We start from the raw sequence: 14,734 nt of genomic DNA, 5'->3' as shown, positions 1-14,734 counted from the left end.
TAAATTTTTTAAGCAGCCGCGGACCCCCTGAGGAGGCTTCGCGGACCCCCAGGGGTCCCCGGCCCACAGGTTGGGAACCACTGGAGTAGAGGCTCAATCTGCAGGTGCAGGTGCAGCGCTCAATCTGCAGGTGCCTTGGGCCTTACTTGCACCCTGACTGAGACTCCTTCCACGTATCTTTCACCAAGCACTTTCCTTGTCCGATAGTCCAGTAGCGTCTTTGGAATAACACCACTGAAGCATTCTTCTTTTCTTCTTATTCCATTCTCCAGTCATTAACCAATACTTTTATTCCTAATATTTTCATTAGGAAAAATAAAGTATTTCTGTTCATCAAGATGTCGCCCCTATGCGCCTGCTATGTTGCATTATCATATTTACTTCCTCAGGTTCATCTATGAATGCTAGTTCCCCTGTCTGTAAAAGGTCATTCCATTGTTTCAGTTATTTTTATGTCACTGGGTTCAAGCCTTTAAGCAGAATTTCTTGTCTCATTACCATATTTGTTTCATCAAGTCGTTAACATGTTGTTTCGCCATTGGGTCTGCAGAACATCATCATCTCCCTCTGCATTCACCATCTCTCCCATGTAGACAGGCTCTGCTCTGACCATAAGAGTGAATTATCTCTTCTGTGCTGTCAATTTGAACACCAAACCTGTCCTCCCCTTCCTTCTGATCCCGCTTTAACTCTCTGCTTTCATCCCTCGTTTAAAGCAGCAGACTATCCCACTGCTATGTCCGTTTGTTAGGTCTGTTTGTCTAATAGAGCAGGTTTGCTGGTACGTAGGTCTTTAGGTTTTAGAATAGAGTGACAGGGAAAGGTGTGTGTATCAAGGGACTAGCTGTTGGTTTGCAGCATGTCAGTGTGCATTCAAGGGAGAACATCTGCATGTCTGAACGATGGGTGTGTTTGATGGGTGGGTTGTTATGTCTGTAGGGTGGTTGTGTGTATCTGTGGAGAGGTTGTTTGCTATGCCTGGGGCTATGTGTTGCTGCCAAGCACTTGTGCCTTTTTGTGAGGTTGTGTGTGTGTGTGTGCATGAGGCGCGAGTGTGATGTCTGGGTGTATGTGTATAAGAGGTCTGTCAGGCAGGGTGGCTGAAGCATGGAATGGAAATGAGTTAGGGTATGTATCTATGTCTGTGCAGGGTGTTTCTCAGAAAGACAGTGTGCCATGCAGGGTAACATGCTGTAATGGGTAGGTTTGTCGTGGTAGTATGCCTGCAAGAAGTGTGGACGTGCAAAGTCTGCTTCTTTGCCGCATAAGGACTAAGGGCCTGATTACAACAATGCTGGATGGGATACTCCAGCACAAACGTGACGGATATCCCGCCCGCAGTTTTACAAGTTGCAAAGGACATAACTGAACTTGTAATACAGCAGGCGGGATGTCCGTCACGTTTGTGACGGAGTATCCAATCTGCCAAGGTTGTTATCAGCCCCTAAGTGTGTATTGTGCCTCTGTGCTCTCCAGAGAACCAGCAAAAAATGTCTTCTTGTGGATTTTGCTTCACTGGTCAGTTCACCAACACAGGCCATCTGATGTGCAGAAAAGAGAAGGGAAAGAAGAATGTAGAGGAAATGACGGAAAGGCTACAAAGACGAGGTCTGGGAAAAAAAAAGAGTCAAATTTGTTTGTTATCAAAAGATGAAAAGTAAAGAAAAAAACAATATATTAAGACACAAAGAAGCAATCAAAGCAACAACCACAGGCCAAGAACCAGAGCTTGAAAATAGTGGTAGCAAAAAGAAAAGATGAACATTTCCAAGCAGTGCGAAAGATAAACTATATCATTGATTAAAATGCGATTGAGATGCCTAATGAAATGTGGCTATCAGCTGTTCACTGGTACCAGATAGTTCAGGGGGCCATATATTCAAACTGCAGGTTACAGTGTCATTACAAACGTTTGAGTAAAACCACCTACTGCAGAGATCAGTGTGTTTTCATTTAGCCACATTCTAATCCTGGTGCGAAAGCTCAGTGTGTTAAGACACACAATGCACAGACTGCATGTAATTTATTGGTCAAAGATTACTGTCAGCAGCCTAGAAAAGAAGATTAAAGCACCGATTTAAACAGTGTTCATGTAGCCTTTAAGCTACAGGCTCCAGTTCTAGAACTAGCTTTCCCCCAGAAGTTAATTGAACTTCCTATTTCTGTAATAACAGAGTCTTATGGTTAAAAACAATTATTTACTCTAAAAGTACGCCAGCCTTCCACCCAAAATCACCTCAGCAGTGAACTTGGAAACGTTTTACTTTAGAGTATTTGCAAACCATTCATTGTGTTAGGCAATTTCAATGAACTAAAAAAGTAATGCGATTGTTCCAGGCATCTGAACAATTAGGAGTATGTGGGACAAACTGATTTATTTACAGAACAAAAGGATTTCAATAGCAATTTGCCCTGGGACAAATATACATTTTAGAAAAAATCACACCCTCTCCCTGTCACAAGTAATGCAAAATAGCCCAAATCAAAAAGGCACTGCTGAGTATGGGGCTAGGTACCTCTTAGTTGTCAGTTGCAGAGTTAGCCACAGGCCAGTAGTTAAGTAGAACCCTCCTTCAAAAGAGAGGAGCAGCAGGTACAGAATGTGGGACCCTTCACACAACAAGTTTAAATTTGACTTTAGCTGCAACTCAAAGGCTCTGGATCTCTGCGGTGCCCTCATCTGCAGTGTGTTAGGAGAAACAATATCAGAAACTGAGTGGTATTCTAAATATAATGTGGGACGCTTCCGTAAAGCTCTTCAGGGATGACTCCCACTAATAACGATACACAATTTTAAAGGAAAATGTACCCGAGTTCATGCACTTATGCCATTTTGTGTTTTTCTGCACTGATTGCCATTGGCCAAAACTTTTAAACTTAAAACTATGTGTTTTTCCAACATTAATGACAAAATATTTGGTATAGGCAGCATCCCAAATCAAAGAAGTGAATGTTTAGCCTACTTAGTCTTCACTAATAGTAAGAGAACAACCTGATATTAACTATATTCTATTAAAATATTTACTTTGCAATTGTGGCTTCATCACAGAACAAAGCTTCTGAAATGCATTCTAACCACAGTACTTTATAAAAATGGTCATGACAGCGACTGGGAAATTTCCCTAGCAGGACAAAAAAAAAAAAAGCAATATGCCCATGTATAAACTACTAAAAAGGGTGCCTGGCCCATTTAAAGACCATGGTGTTTAGGCTTATATTAAACAAAATATCTGAAAGTACAATATCACCAAGTACTATAGATTTACGGCCTCATTATGAGTGTGGCTGTCCAAGGTTTGCCACACTCACGCTGATGGTCGGACCACCACGCGCCGGACAGGCCGACCTTCCAATTACAACAAAGGTGGGTGGACCTGCATAAAGACTGCTGTCCCCACCAGGATCACAGATCCTGATGGGGTGACGTCAGTCAGGCTTGTAACCAGCCATGGCAGAGCTGAACTCAGCTCTGTCTGGCTGATTACAACCCCACTTTCTGCCAGCTATTTCATGGCGGGGACCCCACCATGAAGAGTCTAGCGGAAAGCCAGTGTTGGGGGCCACATGTGGGCCCCTGCAGTGACCATGGCATGGGCAGCAAAGGTAAGTGCAGCCCCCCCCATCTATCACAGATAGAATGTGCCCTGTCTGCTTTGCAGACAGTGAGCATTCCGAGTGTCCTGGGGTACTAGGATATTTGCATCCGCTCCCTTAAAGGAACCAAGGCCAATATCCTAGCACTGTTCCCACTGGTTAGCCCAGGGGGAATGCAAATTGCAATGTTCCTGCTGGTCAGCCCGACAGGAACATTGTAAAATGCACAGAAGGGATGCCACCACTATGTCAGTGGCGTCCACTCTGTGGCTTTGGCGGTCTTAATCAGGCCCTAAGATTTTCCTTATTGCAACAGACATCCTTTATAATACTAAAAGACTTTTCTTGTGAAATTCAACACTATTTTAAACTTCAAGAATCAATCTGAAAATGCAATGCAAGAATTAGAAAGTCATACACACTTATTAGTTCATATTCAAAGACGTATACCCTTCAATTCAGTACTTATGGGTCAAGCAAAGTGCAGTATATCGGTGCAGGTCACCGTGGGCCCTTAGAGTATATGTGATTTGTAAAAAAAAAAAAACTCATACATAGAAAGAAAAAATTGAGCAAGAGGGTGGTGACTGGAGTTTCTATGCAAAATATTAAAGTCGCTACACAATCTGAATACTTAGTTGTTAATGATGATTTTGACTTATGATTTGCATATTAGACAATTATGTGGAAGCCCCATTGTGAACAAAATTATGTGAGACCACACAAATGGAATCTTTATCTGAATCAGGTTAGACCCTACACTTCAAATGAAATCGATCTGATTGAAAATGTTATCTTATGGCGGGAGGATATTTTTATCCCAGCTGTCCCCTGAAACCTTCATGTCTTGATTCTTTTATTATAGCTTTGCTTATAGTCCCAAAACAAAGGTACAAAAGGCGCCACACAGAAAAACCTAATTCAGTAACTATCACTTTCGTTTTTTGATCCAGTTCCACTGCCGCCTTGATTACAAGAAAACACAACTCAGTGGGTTTGCTCCTAGAAATGTGAGAACTGTGGAGAATGTCACAAATGTAACAATGTTTTAAACATGCAAAGTCCCACCACCCAAAAGAAAACTAGGATTCCCATCGTCCAGGTTCTTAAGTAGTGCTTAATACCAATACTCAATGATTCTGAGTACTCTGTATTTTGGCAAACAAGCCACATTTGAACATTGAGACACATTGGTCATCCCCAGAAAGGAAATGGCATTCTAACAATTTTCTACTGAGTCACACTCAATAATTGGGTATTTCGAACTACAAAAGATTTTGTGCATGCACGTGTAACTTTAGTGTGCAAGCCGTTTGTGATTCTCTGCACCACTTCCTCATTCATAGAACCAAGATAAGTGGGATTTTAAGGCTACAAAAGTGCACTTACAAAGGCTGAAAAGCTGGTAGGATAGTGAACTTTAAACAAATGCATATGTGGGTGAAAGACCAAGAACAAAGGGGTGATATAGGGAGTGGCCACAAAAAATGTATTTCATACCCACAACTTGTATATTTGTGAGTATTCACACACTTTGTTGACTGTTCCCACACTGGAAACTCTTCTGAAGGCAACTCCAAACAAGTTAGAGTATTTTCCAGAGCGAGAATGTGACAGGAAGAGCCAGTTGTCATTGGTCTGTTGGAAATACAGTGAATAAAAAAGTGTAATGTGTAAATGCATACTTGCCTGGTATTTAGTGAGGTCGCCTACAAACCTGACTATGAAGAGAGGAGGACCAGCATTGCTGGAAATCAACCATTGTTGAAGCTATAGGAAAATTGTGAATCTAGTAAAAATATTCCCCAAATGTAGAGGAAACCCATAGGAGTAAATTTCAGATTTCTTCCATTTGTGTGGTCTTACATAAGGTAAGGACATTTTTTGAATTGTGGCTGACTTGTCATTTGCTGACAGAGTGACTGTTACGATTGCATAAACCCAGAGCTTTTGTGAGGCCTTTTTTAATTGACAGGATCACAACTATTAAAGCCAGCATTCCCACTAGTGCTTCCTGCTCAATAACAACTAGGGAAGACTGTAACCCAATAATAATGTCAGAGTTGCCCGCAGTCAGCAAGATACATCTTATGGACTTACTGACTAAAGTGAATTTGGGCTCTCCTAATGATCCTTGTCCCCGTGAGATGCTAAAAATGGTCTTCTCTCATTTTCCTGATGTAGACTTATCCCTTCTCAATCAGTCCTTGAGTTGTGGCTCGGTTCCCAGTGCCTTCAAGGAGGTGACTATAATTCCTCTGCTAAAGAATGTCGGGAATGATCCATCTATCTCAAAAAACTACTGCCCTATGTGTCTGCTTCCTTACTTGATTAAAGTGCTCGAGGCACATGTTGCAGGGTGCATACGCTCTTTTATAGAGGAAACCAACTTTCTTGACCCCATCAAGCTGTTTTTTTCAGCCAGCCCATTCCACTGAGATGATCATGCTCTCAGTTGTTGATGACCTATGTGAGGTAGCTGACAAAGGTGCTAACCAGGCCCTAGTACTTCTTGGTCTCTTGGCGGCCTTTGACACGGTCAACCATGAGGCTCTAGTGGACTGTGTCAAGGCCACAGACCTTCGGGACACTGCTCAGGAGTGGATTATTTTGTTCTTGAAAGAATGGACTCAGTCAGTTAAGCTCTGTTCCTTTCGTTCTACCGGAGTGCCTCAGGCAACATCTTAATCTCCCTATCTTTTTAACCAATACATAACTCCTTTGGTACATGCTTTGAATAAAATGCAGGTTAAATTGTAGAACTATGTGGACGACATGCAATTGATTTTCTATGATACAAAGTTGTCTATGAAACCCCAAATAGGGGCAATAATTTCATCTAGTTTCCTACGACTTGGCAAAATCAGAAAGATTGACAAATTTCTTTAATTTAAGGCTCTGATGCAGGGTATTTTTGCATTGGTCATCTCTAGATCAGATTATGATAATTCCCTTTATTTGGGCTTTCCCAAGGGCCTGTTCTCAGACTCCAACTAAATCAGGCAGCCAGGCTCTTGTTCCAACAACCCCAGATTATCCCCCTGTTGATGGAATTGCACTAGCTGCCAACAGAACGTTTGATTTTTAAGACCTGCTGCATTGTTTTCAAGTTATTACGGAGTCGTAGTCCAGTTTTTATCTCTGTTTGTATTAAAAAATACACAGCCATCTGCAATACATTTGAATCTTCTCTCTATTCCTCCATTTACAAAAAAAGACATTGGAAGGCTCCAGATTCTCGGTACTTGCCACCTGCATTTGGAACACCCTCCCTTTTGACATCAGGGCTGTTCTCTGCTATTCTACATTTAGAAAACACTTGAAAACTTGGCTCTTTAGATTGGCCTAAGACAAAACTCTATGGAGTGTGCAATGGTGTAATGTTTCTGTTACCTCAGTGCCAGGAAACCATCAGGTGTACGTGTGCTCTATAAATTTGAATAACATAACAACATAACATAACATTCTTTGACAGGACTTAGTGGCAACACTTAGACCTGCTGTGACCACTGCCACTAAACTATATGTGTTTTTCCTCTAAAAATGAATAGAAGTGTTTTGGACAAAACTGCACCTAACAGCACTGGTGGGGAGCTTGGTGGGTCTGGCACACCTGTTGGCTGACAAGATCGCTATTAGTGATTACACTGTCTGAATTCCTATTGATCTTTTGAAAACTGAACAGCTTCCTCCTGGACGAATAACCCTCTACCAATGCCTTTTCTCCTTTCCCTTGGATACCTCCAACAGATGATGCCTGCTCTCCTATTTTCTCCCCACAGCTCCCCAGATACACCATTTTGTTTTAGAGGAACTCACCCATTTTGTCTTATCCTGACCTTTAGTGACATTTCCAACATTACCTCTCAGTTCCTGCATACAATCTTGTCAAAGCTTAGGGCCTCATTATGAGTCTGGCGGTCCATTGACCGCCAGACTCACGGTGGCGGTCAGCCCGCCATATTATGACTGCGGCAGAGACTCCACAGTGGAAACACTGCAGCCCGGCGGTCTTGGCGTTTCAAATCCGACAGGGCAGCGCTGCCCTGCAGATTATAAGTCCCATTCCGCCAGCCTTTTCTGGGCGGTTTACACCACCAGGGAAAAGCTGGCAGAATGGGTGACTGGGGGCCCAACTAGGGGCCCCTGCACTGCCCATTCCAGGCAGTGAAATGCGCGACAGGTGCTGCTGCACCCACCGCATTGCCACATTGGCGCCGACTCCATTAGGAGCCGTCCTCAATGTAAAGGCCCAGTTTCCCGCTGGGCCTGCGGGTGTAAATAGTGTTTCCGCCCGTTGGCCCAGAAGGAAAATCAAAATAGGGCCGGCGTGCACACTTTCCTCTGCACTCCTTATAAGGATCAATCCAGTCTTTTATTGATTGTTTGCTTTAATGCATACTTTCTTACTCACATTTTCTTTGCAATGTTGAACATTTATTTTTACCTCACATGGTTGTATGAGCAGATAACAGATACCCTTGGAATTGGTATGCTTTAAAAGAATGTCTATGTAAATAAAGTTGGCAGCCTAACTCTAGAACATTGTACATTTTGTATGAGCCTTAATTTGTAGATTATCAACACACAAAATTGATGTTGAGACTGGAACGAATTTCCAGGGTGTTCTCAAAAGGAATGGAATAGAATGGCGCTGCGAACACTGAAGCAACCAGAGAAATATACAAAGCTTATATACTGTGCTCTATCCAACAGACAGCCATTCAGATTGCTGTGACACTTCTAAGGTGTGGTTCTCTGTCAAACTCCATCTGAGTACTGTAAGAACAGTATGACTTTGATTCCACTGAGCTGCTTTGAGTGCTTGGGTGAGGATGACAGATCGCACACCTACCAAAGGCTTTGCAGGCCATTTCTGACCGAAACCATGCTCAGATAATAAAAAGAGGAAGGGAGGTTGGGGATTGGTAGAGGAGTGAGTGGAGAGCCATAATGTTGCCTCCCCAGACCAATTAGATATAAGCCAGGAGAGGATGTCTGTAAGAAATTGGGTTGTTGATTGAGGAGGGTGAAACCCTACTCAAAGACTAACCACAATCCTTGTCAACATGAAGTCACAAACCAACCGCAAATTAACCTGCGCAAAGCCATCTGGAAGCTTGGCACAGAGCAGACAGGCTTAGCTTGAGAGGCAATGTGTAAAGTATTTGTGCAGCAATTCAAAAACTAATAAAGTGAAACACAACACAAATAAATCCCACACCAATTTAGAAGAACAGAGTAAAATGTAATAAATAATGTAAGACCAAAAAGGCAAAATTCCAATCAGCAGAACCGTACATATGCAATTTTTAAATTTTATGTGAAAATAGTGCCATAACGCTTCAAACGAGGTTATCTGGTTGTGCAAGACCAGCACAAAGTCATAAGTTCAGGTCGACTGTGATGGAGCGTGGGCCAGCTACAGGGACCCAGTTCGGCATGTTGAACAAAGTACACCTTAAATCCTGGTTGTGAAGTGTTGCAAGATCCTGTGTCGATGATGTATTGCACACTGGCTGGTTCTGTACAAGGTTCAGGGCTTGAGATGGGAAGTCCTCCATCAATGTTGAGGATGCCATCCCGGAGTGGCTTTCGATGTGAAGACCTGCATTAAGGCTGCATTGTGTAGAGGGGAGTCCCAAGGAGGTTGCAATGCAAAGTCCTGCATCAGCACGCTTACCCGAATACCTTGAAAACATTTACTTCTGAGAAAGCGGCAGCGTGTTGCCGAATACGCGTCTTATTTGGATGCCATCTTGAAAAGGTTTTTCCCGCGCGAGCGCGTATAAAAGGGCTGTCCCATGCTGATTTAGTCCTTTTTTACTGTTTTTTTATCTAACGAGGTAAAGGCTCCATAGATATAGCTGGCGCCATGTTGGAACATATTCGGAAGTCCGAATTTATGGGGAAAAGTTACTCTATATTAATCCAAGCTATTTCACAAATCAGAAAAGACATAAAGATACTGTTCAAAAGTACTTGAGTTAAAGTGCACACTTAGTAAACAGTTCCAAAGTTCAAGTACATCAAGGTTTGAAATCCATAATGCTAAACTACATTTCTTGGATAATGAGCATAATTCTAAAACAAGTCAATAAACTTACAGTCATGAAGAGATTAATATAAACATAAAACTGTTGACTATATTACATTTTCACATGTTACTTCAGTAAAAAATATGGGAAATTCGAGCAAAAATCGTTAGACTGAATAGTAAATTGCGGTACATTTAGTCAGGGTTTCTTCCCCAAGATAGACAATCATAGTTATGCACACATTTCTTACATTAACTTAAATTACCAACACAAAACTCAGTCAGGCAGAAATCAGTATCTCTCACTTGAAGCAAGAGCTTTCACTTAAGTTTGCTTTGTTTTCTTTTCACGTCTTCATTTGCATTTACAGGGTGCTTCAGAAAGACCAATTGTCTGGTGCAGGACCCCTGCGTGGAGGTTAATGAAAGAATGCGCGGCTGCCCAGGCGCGAACCTTTCAAGAACTGATGGTATTATCACCCTGCTCCAAACCCTCCACAATCATATATTGAACATAGTGAAGTAATCCACAGTTTCAGAATAGTTGCTTACCCCTCCAAATATGAAATTGATGCGCTTTGGCTCTTATTATTGTGTTATGTTTAGCATGAAATGCATCCTTGTGTCTAAAACAGATACATGAACACACTTCACACTAAAATATAGCTAAATGAGGGGTTTGCATTAATTGGCATTACATGTAATTTTGCATAATTTTTCTGAAGTTTCAGGTAATAGCACAAAAGCAATGTACACACTTTTTGCACATCACTAACTGTCCCCTCACTAATAATGCTCTATACAATCACTTTGCTATGAGAGACTAAAACTAAACTACTGAAAACATTTATTAAATTCAGGCTTAACGTCCTATGGAGAAATCATTAGGATATGCGGGAAGTCTGTCTCTTGCAACACTTGTAAATAGAGAAAAAAAAGGATAAAGGATGGTGTCTCGCCTTCATGATGACACTCACCCAAAAACATTTGTACAGTTTCACTTCTAATAGGGAATATTATAATTTTCTAAAAAATATGGGTAGCCATTACAAAGCAGGCAAGATTAACAGATATTCCCGAAGTGGTGGAATTACTGCTAAAATTAAAGAAATTGGATAAAGTGACACCAAGGCTATATGAAAATTACCAACCCATCTTGCTGTCCCATTTCCGGGACAAATCCTGGAAAAAACCATCAACAAACAACTCTTAACACCTGGAAAAATACAACCTATTGGACACCTCTCAAAGTGACTTCCACTCCAACTACAGCACGTAAACAGCGCTCATCTAAGCAACAGATAACATCAGGTCCCTCCTTAACCCAGGAGAGAAGGTGGCTCTTATACTACTCGACCTCTCTACCCTTTTGACCCCATCAGCCACTACACCCTCATCTTAAGACTACACCACATCAGAATCAGAAGCAACACCCTCAAATAGATCTACCCCTTCATCTCAGGATGCACCTAAAGGATCCACCTCCCTCATTTCACCTCAGAACACAAAGACATCATATGCAGAGTCCCCCAGGGCTCCTCCCCCGGCCCCACCCTGTTCAACACTTACATAACATCATTAGCAAATATCATGCGCTCATACAGACTCAACATCATCTCATATGTTGACGACACACAGCTCATCCTCTCCCTTGCCTAAAGACACGCCCCACCCTGAGACCAATCCTCCCCAGAGAAAATTTCAACAAAGCCATGTAGCCGACTGGATGCAAGACAACTGCCTCAAGCTGAACACAGAGAAAACTAAAACGATCATCTTCAGGGATCATTTTCAGTAACCACTCCTCACCCTGGGACGACTCATGGTGGCCTGCCCCCCTCGGACAACCCCAGACAGAACACACACGTAATCTAAGTTTCATCATAAACAAGAAGCTCACCTTCAGAAAACAAGTAAACACTATGGCATCATCCTGCTTCCACCAACTCTGCATGCTCCTCAAGATATTCAAATAGATCCCTGTCGAATCCAGAAAGGCAGTAACCCAGGCAACCATCACCAGCAGACTGGATTATGGAAAAGCACTATACTTGGGGCTCCCACACAACTTCTCCACAGACTCCAAACCACACATAACTCAGCAGCAAGACTCGTCCTGGACTTACCCAGAAGAATTCACATCACTTCCCCACCTCGGGAAACTGCACTGGCTGACCACACACAAGAGATGCAAGTTCAATGTCCTCACCATTGCCTTCAAAGCCCTCCACAACACCGGACCCATCCTCATGAACCACAGACTCTCCTTCCACCTACCCGCCAGAGAGCTCTGTTAAACCGACCTCTCCTTCGACCAAATCCCAAGAATCTGTCGTACCCGAAGCGGAAGACGCGCCTTTTCCTACATCGCCGCCAAGAACTAGAATGATCTACCCACCTACCCATGAACCACACCCATCCTCACTGAATTCAGGAACATTTTCAAGACAAGGCTCTTTGAGGAATAACCTAACCAGCTCGCAGCCACAACACCCAGCACCTGGATATCGCCTGGGATGATGAGTTGCGCTCTATAAATCTATTTGGATTTGGATTACTTTCACAACTCACCAAAATATAGTCCTATGAAGACAATTATAAATAAATTCAACGTATATTTAACAATAGATTAGCAATGGCTACATACCAAGGAATCATCATTCAAATCAAACATAGCCCCTGCAATTGCCCAAGCCTGATTCATAACCATTTATAAAATGTATCGGTCTGTATACACAGTACACAAAATTGGTTTGTTACTGGCACAATTAAGGTGAACAGGGTAATTGAATCCACCTGTTTTAGAATTGCTAATATGATGTAGTTTTCTGAAATGAAATCAGGTTGACTGACACCAATATACCTCGACTCCTCATCACATATAACTGAGGCCTCTTATGTCTAAGAGCATACAATGACCCACTGGCCTTGAGCAATCCAAAGGAGGATTCCACCCACTTGTGAGATTTCTTGACTCTGGCTTAAAAGAACATTCTCTCCCACTAAAAACAAGCTGGTTAACTCTAAGATCATACTTGAGGGGTAGGGGCTGTTTTTATTTGTAAATGTGGCAACACTCTGGGTACAAGGATACTTATTTCAAGGTATCTTTGGGGTGTAATGGACAAACGTTTAGAATCAATGCGTATTCCTCGCATAACATTACAATCAGGGCTGGCATTAGCGCTGGTGGCGCCCTGTGTGACAGTCTTTTTTAGCACCTCCCACCCCATGAACACTGCCTCAGATTCACTCACTACCACCTGACAAAGGTGCCCCTCACATCTCCATACCCCCCCTTTCACATACATTAATTTGTTTTAAAGCGCGTGTAAAGGCTGACTTCACTAATCCACTAAGCTATCCACATAAAATATAGTTCTGTTATTTGCAGCAGGCACATTCACCCTCTATGCTACTTTATAGTGAGTCAAAGCTGGCGCTAGACAAACCTCCAATCTCTGTCCCTAGGAGGAACATTAATCACAAGAGGTATCTTGACATTTTAATTGCTTCCTGAAGGCTGGACCCAGGGGTGTAGGAGCCAATACATTTTGGGGAGAGAGAAGGACAGCCTCGGGGAATTTTCATTGACCCTATAGAAAGTGCCCATCATCTGAGAGCCACAGGCTTCTATAAATGTTTAAAATTGCATAGTTCTGAAGTGAAATAGCAAGAAAGGAGGGCATGTTGTCACAAACTGTAATTATGCTTTATTGTTAGTTACATTCTAGAAAGTATTTAGAAAATATGTGAAAAAACGTGAACCTTCCATCTTCATGCACAAAACATACAAGCGTGGGAGAGAAAAGGGAAGAATAAACAGAATCTTCTAAGTGACATTCATAAACCTCAAAATGCAACTGGACTAATCAGAAACCATTCTTTTTGCTGCATGTAGGTATAATAAAATCCAGAATTTTTGTTTGAAAAAACAAATATTGCCTTGTGCGGTTCAGTGTGGAGGACAAATTATTTTACAATTGTCTGTGTGTCAAATGAGTCCATCATCTCTTTACATATGTTGCATATGGCATGCTTCAGTGTTTTCTGGGAAATAATTGACCTTAACCAATTTTTCAGTCGGTGGAGAACAATGAGGTTTTTGCTCAGCCTCAAAGAAGATACTGGAATAACTAAGATAATCGGTTGTATCCTGTCAACCCATGTAAAAAATGCCCTCTTTGAAGCATTTTCAAAAGTATGTCCGCAAGTTCTGGCCCTGAAGGGCGCATAAGCATACTTGATAATAAAGTTAACTGGGGTGAGGGTAGCAAAGGGTCTTGTTTGTGAGGTTTTGCTCCATACCACCATTCTCTAAAATAAGCCCTCAGTCTTCTTGAAAGATAAAGCTGTAATCACTCATTGACTTTTTATTTGGTGTGTTCAATGTGTCATGCTGTAAGAAAGTAACCATCCCTCTATAACATCAACTAAACTTTGACTGCCCACTGTTTCTACTCTTGGGGATTTATGGTATAAAGGCATATTGAATTGGAATTTAAAATCATCTTAGGCAATGGGACACCAATAATAAAACTGTATGTGTTGGACTCCCTCTATACAGGGTTACCCCTAAATGTTTTGCCTTCTGCCCTCTTGTTTTCCAAACCTGTGTTTGTAGGACTTGGTGCATTTTACCACAGCTTACAAGTGGTAAAGAGCTTGTGCTCTCTCCTTTAAACATGGTAACATTGGCTTACATTTGATTGGCACATTTAATTTATGTGCAAGTCCCTAGTAAAGTGTCACTACATGCACCCAGGGCATATAAATTAAATGCTACTTGTGGACCAGCAGCACTTATTGTTCCAATCCAGTGAAAAAGCCCTTTGAAAAATCTCACGCCTGCCACTGCAGTCTGTAGTGCAGTGTTTTAAATAAAAAGAAGAAAACATTTTGCCTTGCCTAAACCTACATTTTTAATACATATAAGTTACCCCTAGGTTAGGCCCTGAACAGCCCATAGGTCAGGTTGCAGTGTATTTAAAATGTTGTAAAATGAATTGTAATTTAAAACTCTTTAACTGTAAACTTGGATTTTAAGTCACATTTCTGAAAATGCCACTTTTGGAAAGCTGGCATTTTCTTGCCCAAATCATT

At 41.9% G+C, this 14,734-nt stretch overlaps 1 protein-coding gene across 3 annotated transcripts in view; it reads right to left on the bottom strand.

Annotated features, from left to right (window-relative positions):
- The window catches only part of INPP4B (inositol polyphosphate-4-phosphatase type II B), a 2,522,842-nt gene that overhangs the window by 1,253,283 nt on the left and 1,254,825 nt on the right, over positions 1–14,734 (bottom strand). The gene's annotated exons all lie outside the window — the stretch shown is intronic.

This window comes from Pleurodeles waltl, chromosome 1_2 (genome assembly GCF_031143425.1).
Source record: "Pleurodeles waltl isolate 20211129_DDA chromosome 1_2, aPleWal1.hap1.20221129, whole genome shotgun sequence".
Lineage (NCBI taxonomy): Eukaryota > Metazoa > Chordata > Amphibia > Caudata > Salamandridae > Pleurodeles > Pleurodeles waltl.
Note: the sequence above shows the minus strand (reverse complement) of the source record. Positions and strands in the feature narration are given on the sequence as shown.